Below are 7,112 nucleotides of genomic sequence, written 5' to 3'. Positions count from 1 at the left end.
TTATGTCTTCCCAAGTGAATACAAGAATGATGTTTCTATCTCTCCCTCTTAATTAGGTAGGATATATCTATTCCAATGAAGGAATGTACTCATTCATACGGAAGGAATGTATCTAAGATTCCTCTTGGCTTAGGAATTTGCTTCCAAGTTTATACCAAGCTAGAAATTTGTTTCCAGACTCCCTCTTAGTTAGGGACCTACAATAGCTCTTTAGGTGGAGATGATGGGACAGCCATCTTCTTGAAGAACTCCTCCTCGCGATGTCATTAACTTATTTTCTTTACTCACCAGTCTTCATGTTTTTGGGACTTCTTCGTAGGGCATAGACCATCCATCACTTTCATCCACGAGTCAGTCATGTCTTTATTTATTCCATCAGAAAGTGATCCATCGATTCCTATCTAGCCTTCCTTCATGCGATGTTTCCTTAAGGATCTTTCATCCTACAACATGGACATCAATAGTGGAAGATATCCATAGCTCTTCCCTTGGCAGCCCTGAGTAATCCCATCCAAATATCATTCAAAAATAAGGAATGTGTTGGGTTGTGTTATATTCTTTCATTGTTCCGATTGCGCAGCAGGGGGTCACATGGGGGGGCAGCAGCCCCCCTCTCCAGGGGTTTGAGGGGGGGGGTAGCCCCCTCTACGGGGTCAAGAGCAGTGCCCCGAGGAAAAATTTGGGACCCTATATTAGGTGGGACAAACCTACCTATGGTTTTGTGCATGGTTTTAGCACATGGTTTTGGACACGATGGTGTTTCAGTCCATGGTTTTGGGCACGATGGTTTTCGGTCTGTGGTATTGGATGCTTCGGCATGTATATATATGTATTGTAACATTGAAAGGAACATAATGAAAAATCAAGCTAGTAGTCCCGGTTTTGGGATCCAGGGAAAATCTCTGTGTATGTGTGTTTTATGTGTTATGCTCTGGCATTGTTTATTTTCTGTGTTTTAGAATTCGTATGCAGGTAATTTCTATATAATCTTAAAACCTACAGAATGAACATTAAATCAAAATTACCTTTGTGATTGTCTTTCATCATGACATCATCTAGTTTGCATCGCCATCTTTCATACACATTGACACACACACACACACACACATATATATTGTCAAGGGTCTCATTCTTTTTCCGACTTCATCAAAGTCTTCATATATTTCATGGAGATATCTAGTCAAACTCTCATTCCTTATATGTTGATTTCATTTTCCATAGTTTCATATTTCATGATCTCTTCCTTTCTTTCTTCACACATTTCCTTCTAGAAACTTCTAGTCGTAGCTCCCCCAATTTTCGTCAACTACTTCATATTTAATATGATGACATATTTGTGTTGATTTCATCTAGACAATGTGTGACCCATGCCTTCCTGCATCCTTTCAAAGGAGGAGATCCTTTCTTTTAATCATGCTCTCGAGATAGAGCATTTATCCATGTTACTTGCAACCATATGACATGACTCTACAATATTGAATACAAGCATACATACCTCATTTTTCTTTAGGTCATCTAGACTTCTCTCAGCAACTTCCTTGATTGAAAGAACTTCAATCCCTTGATCTACTTCACCTCTTTTTTCATCATACCATCATCCCACGAATTCCCACAAGTTGGAATTTTTATGAAACACTTGCTTCCTTTTGATTGGCAAATATTCCGATGAATATTCCAATAGAGGATCTTGAGTATCCTCATCCAGTAGATGTTTCCTTTTGACTGATGTATGATGAGATTTGTACTATATGACTTTTTCTTTTTTTCCCATAAGTACCACTTATGTTTCTAATGAGGTTACCAAGAGTTATATCCTTTCATGGGTGACTGCCATAGACTTCAGTTATCTTTTATGCTTCTCTATGACGGTGTCGCGAGCTCTTGATTTTAATGTTTCTATGATGCCATGATGCATCCTATCATTTTCCTTAGAGACTCATGATAGCCATATATTACAACATAAAACTTGAAAAGAACTAGGTGAGAAATACTATCTCAATCATAGTAGAGATCTCTTACTTCCTCTTTCTTGGAATTATTTTTTCCATATTCCTCCTTCTTCAATGATATGAGCTTATTCTCTTCCTCTTTTTTATTGTCCTTCTATAGCTTAGGAAAATATCTTTCCTTGACATCCATAGCATTGAACCTTAGCCAAGTTCTTCTTCTTTTTCTGAGGACCAAATTTCCTAGACTTTCCTCTTCTCTTTGCCATAGAAACATATGCTTGATTTTGCTCACTTGATCCCACATCAGTTTTAGCCTTCAGCCTGGTTTCTTCAATCTTGCATAGTGACCATAGATCCTAGAATGGAGTAGCTTCTTTCTTCCCATAAATACTTGAAGTAAAGTTACCCCACTCCTCTGGTAGTGCATTTAGTACTATAGTGGTCATCTCCTTGTTAGACATTATTTCTCCTAGATCTTGAAGTTGATCCCTTATTTTATATATCCTTATAAAGTATGAGGTTATTCCTTATTATTTTGATATCCTTAGATTTTATAGTTCTTTCCTTAGAGAGATAACTTCTCCTGCAATGCTTATAGAAAACAGCTCTACCAATTTGTCATATATTTCTTTCAAGGTGTCGAGTTTAGATACATATGGAATGAGTGAATCCTTTATGGATTATATGAGAATGCTTTGAGCCCTCACTTCCATTTCATAAACTTTGAATGTTCTTGAGCATCATCCTTTAATGGTTTGGTGATAGAACCTTTGACATGATACATCACCTCATTTTGAATGAGATTGAGATTTTTCATCTTCTTCCACGCAAGATAGTTTGAAGCCCCAACCAATTTGTTTCTTTCCTTACAAAAAGGCATTTTGAAAAATTTAGACATAAATATACTTATTTGTGAAGATACTTCCACTTGTTACCTCCTTGAATTTGATGATAATATAGATGATAGAAAACTCCTCCTTGATGAAGATAGATCTCTTCAAGAGTGATCCTTGACTCCACAAAGAAGGAGATCACTTTAGATCCTTTGATAGTGATGTCCTTGTTGATAATGATGACTTCTTGATGATGTCTTGATGCTTCTTGGATGATCTTCTTCAATGGTAAGGTCCTTGCTTCAATGAGAGGAAATTTCCTTAGAACTTTTGAAGATGATGACAACGTCCTTGATCTTGCTTCTCTAGGATGAATAGTCTTCAAGAAACTTGATTTATAAGTCCCTTCAACTTGAGTAGGGTCTTTGTGGTCTCTTGAGGATCCCAAGACTTCTTCCAGTGTAGACTTATTTCGATGTAGACTTCTTCTTCGATCTAGGGTTTTGACACTTCTTGACTTCACTTTGATATCCTTCAAGATTTGATCCTTGAGTGCTTGTGTGTCTCTTGATGAGATGCCCTTTCCTTGATTTGTCACCTTAGCTCTGATACCATGTTGAGAAATCTAGGGCATCAATAGGTGATTTATCTATAATGATAACTGCTTGTGAATTATTTTTACTTCTTTATATTAGGATCTTCTCTTTACTTATATTATTATAGTGTTCTTCTTCATCAAACAGCTACCAATGCATAAACAATAAAGAGACAAGAGACACAGAATGTAGGTGATCAGCCAAGGCCAAAACCTCTCCAACTTGAGAGGAAAACCCAAACGAATTATTCTTCTTATATATACTTCAATTGATGAACACCAAGACCAATACCCTTGACCTATTTAACTCTCCAAGACCAAGTCACAAGACTCACTTGTTTAACTTCTTCTTCATTGAGACAATGATATTCAAACTTCTTCCTCCTCCCACTTCCCTTTCCTAGACTTCAGATTTCGCTGCTTGACTCAGACCTGCAATTTTTGGCCCCTCATTAGAAGCCCTAGATTTGGTCCCTGAGAAAAATTGACCTTCAACCTTCTTCACTTGAGATGGAGACTATCCTTCCTCAATTTTCCTTGAGGATTCACTTGATTCGTTCCCAATTCCTCCTTCTGAAGATGATGGTAGTACTTCGTCCCTTTCTACAATAGAAAGTACTATAATATCGCATGTGTGGAAGAGTTTAGCCTTAAAAAATATCCAAATGAACTAGGTTATCCTCCTCCTACTTCGCTTTATGGTAAGACTTCTCCTTTTGTGATCTTCCCACCGTTTCTTACTCAGATTGCCTTGACCGAAATCGTGTTCTCCAAATGAATGTCAAGTTGCCTATATATAGTGATTTTTCCATCAAATAAGCCGACTTGTGCCAAGGCTAAGCCGACTTGTCTTCCACGGAGCACAATTTTCTTCTTTTCAAGGCCAGAGGAGGAGATTGTGACAAGGTCTTGGAGGGTTTATAAAATAATATCTTACACTGTGCAACATACCCAAATGGGTCTTACATCTTAGACATTGACTCTATAGACTTTTATGACATGATCACTAATCGTAAAGGCTCACAATGGGAGTCTTAACTAAAAATAAAAATTCCATGCTCATGAAACTCATGAGACAAGCATTACAAAAATAATTTTATTTTTCTTCTTTACATCAATTACATAAAATCATAATTACACATGCCATTATGAAGACTGAACCTAGTTACACTTTTCAACATGTTGGAGAATTGATGGACAATATTAAAACTTAATCAAGGGCCAAGATCATATCAGAGTCTACCTGTGTGAGTTTCTAGATAATTATCACCTTATCTTAATTAATGTTGATTAATTAACCAGTTTTCCTAAGTTTAGACTTAGGAAATATTAAAAAATATGTTAATAATCTAATTAAGACACTTCTAGGTGGAATTTACATAAACGGTTTATGGGTTATGGAGAAATCCTATATTCTAGCCTCTCCATAAAGTTTTGATACTAGAACACATCCGATGCTACAAAAACTAACATTGCACACATCTAGGCTCCTTCAAATATGTTGTTCAAGCCCGTGAATTCATTCCAAAATACTTCAACTTGTGCTCCTCTTCATGACAATTCTGACTGTCCTTCTTCTGCCTCATATTTATGCTTAGGGTAAGGCCACCTTTTGGATCTTTTATCGCACAAAAATGCTCGCTCTCTACCTCAGGGTCTGTGGTCTTATTTGCTGAGATAGCTTCCAATATAAGGGATTTGACCCTTCCTCTTCTACTCAGCTATGGAGTGGTATGATGCACACTTTAGGCACATATATTTGGATTGATAATGTACTAAAGCTACCCTAAACTAGGGGTTGCATATCTGTTGTCCTAAGTCCTTTTTGACATCCTTCTCCACACTAGCAACAACCCTCCTTGGAATCAAATTAATTAGCAACCTTCCCACATACTAGATCTCATCTTCGACCACCCTTTTATGTCACTGTAACCTACAACAAGGACTTGGCCTATGATTCAAGTTTGTAGTTATCCTACTAGGCTTGGAACAACCCTTATCTCGACCCGATTAGCCCTCCTACACTTGCATTTTTCTTTTAGGCTTCTAGGGTTCCTTTTCTGTGAGCAAACAGGCCTTACAACCTCCTCTTCTGAGGTTTGACCCTGTCCCCAGATCTTCGGCCCTTTTCCTCTATAGAATAGGGATCTTGGCCCTATATTTATGCGATTCTCATTGTCGAAACTCTCCTAACGCATCTGCCACTTGAGGATGGTTGTACTTGGGATCAGATCTAGACTTCTCTAGTAGCCCTACTTGGCCTACTAGCTCAACCTCTCTTTCGCTACATCTCTAGCAACCCTACAACCAAATGAGATCCTCTCACTTGATGTTTCTAGCCTTGATCATAAGGCATCCTTAAATAACCTCTTCCTTAGGCCTCTTGGGAACCCTCTAGAACTTAGGGGTTTTGATCCTCTAGACCTTAAGAATTAATTTTTCCCTTTAATTTTATTTTTAATTAATTATTTATATTTTAAACCCCATCATGGGTCTAAAACCACTTCACTTAGTTTCTTTGCCAACAAATCCTTTTTTGACCAAACTCATACAAACCCAAATCTAGGCAAGTGGAGTACCTCCCAAGCTACACAATTCAACATGGAGGTGACTTGGAGGAGGGCTATACTTGAGGTTTTGGTGGCAGTTTTAAGTCTAGTCTTGGTCTTGGGTATCTCATTTTAATCTGATTCTATAAGAGAAGGATTGTTGTTGGGTTTTCCCCCTTGTGGGGTTTTCCCTCACTTGGAGCCTAATTTCTGGTGTCTTTTGTCTCTTGTGCATTATTTTCTCTATACTTTGCTAATGTGTAATTACTTGATGACATAAATAACAAGTAAAAACTAAAGAATGAATATCAGTGACAAGTAATTACCATGAAAAGAAATTCAATCATCTATAAGAATTTCAACATGGTATCAAAACTATGGTAAGGACAAGAACACCACTGAAGAATCCAGAAAATGAAGAAGCATCCTCTTGTCGCTCTTGTAATTTATTTCCTTTAATGGGTAATTTCTATTAGTATAGTTAATTGATTATGCTATTGTTAGTGTTTTAACATATTAAAATTATCAGGGTTTTAACCCTAGGATTTCTCTGTAGGTAGATTCAAGTTTATTTATCCAACATCCTTTTTGACTCGGCCTTTTAATCTTCAAGAAATTGTGTTCTCAGTTATTTTGGTTCTTTTTAGAACGACTTGTCTGCTTTCAAGTAATTAAAAAAGATACGAATGTTTTCATCTATTTTCTTTTGTATTATTTTTTCTTCGTGGTTAGGATTTTGTTGTAACCCTAATATTTCCACAACATACATTTATATATTTTCCTTACCCTGCTAATTCTAAGATTTAGGGTTCTTAATATATAAACCTTAATTTTTAGAGTATAACTTGGTATTATTTTTATTTTAATTGTTTCATGCTTAAACATAGGTCTTGTCCATGCATATACTAGTATGTAAATGACCATTAATTCATTGTTTATCGTGTGTTTTGATGAGACCCAACTACACCACAATTAGGGTTTTAACCCTACGAATGTACTTAAGTTACATTAGCTCACCTCCAGTTCTGGTTTAGAAATAATATAGGGTTTTAAACCCTAATCATCTTTCAATTAAAAAAATTATCATATTTTTCTTTTCTTTCTATTTTTTGGGTTTAGCCAAAATTATATATTTTCCCCGTCGTTTAATATGAGATTGTTTATTTGTTTACAAAGTTTTGTCAAA

This window comes from Pinus tabuliformis, chromosome 1_2 (assembly GCF_031772625.1).
Source record: "Pinus tabuliformis cultivar Carrire ecotype Pingquan chromosome 1_2, CPIR1, whole genome shotgun sequence".
NCBI lineage: Eukaryota > Viridiplantae > Streptophyta > Pinopsida > Pinales > Pinaceae > Pinus > Pinus tabuliformis.
This window is presented reverse-complemented; position numbering follows the sequence as displayed.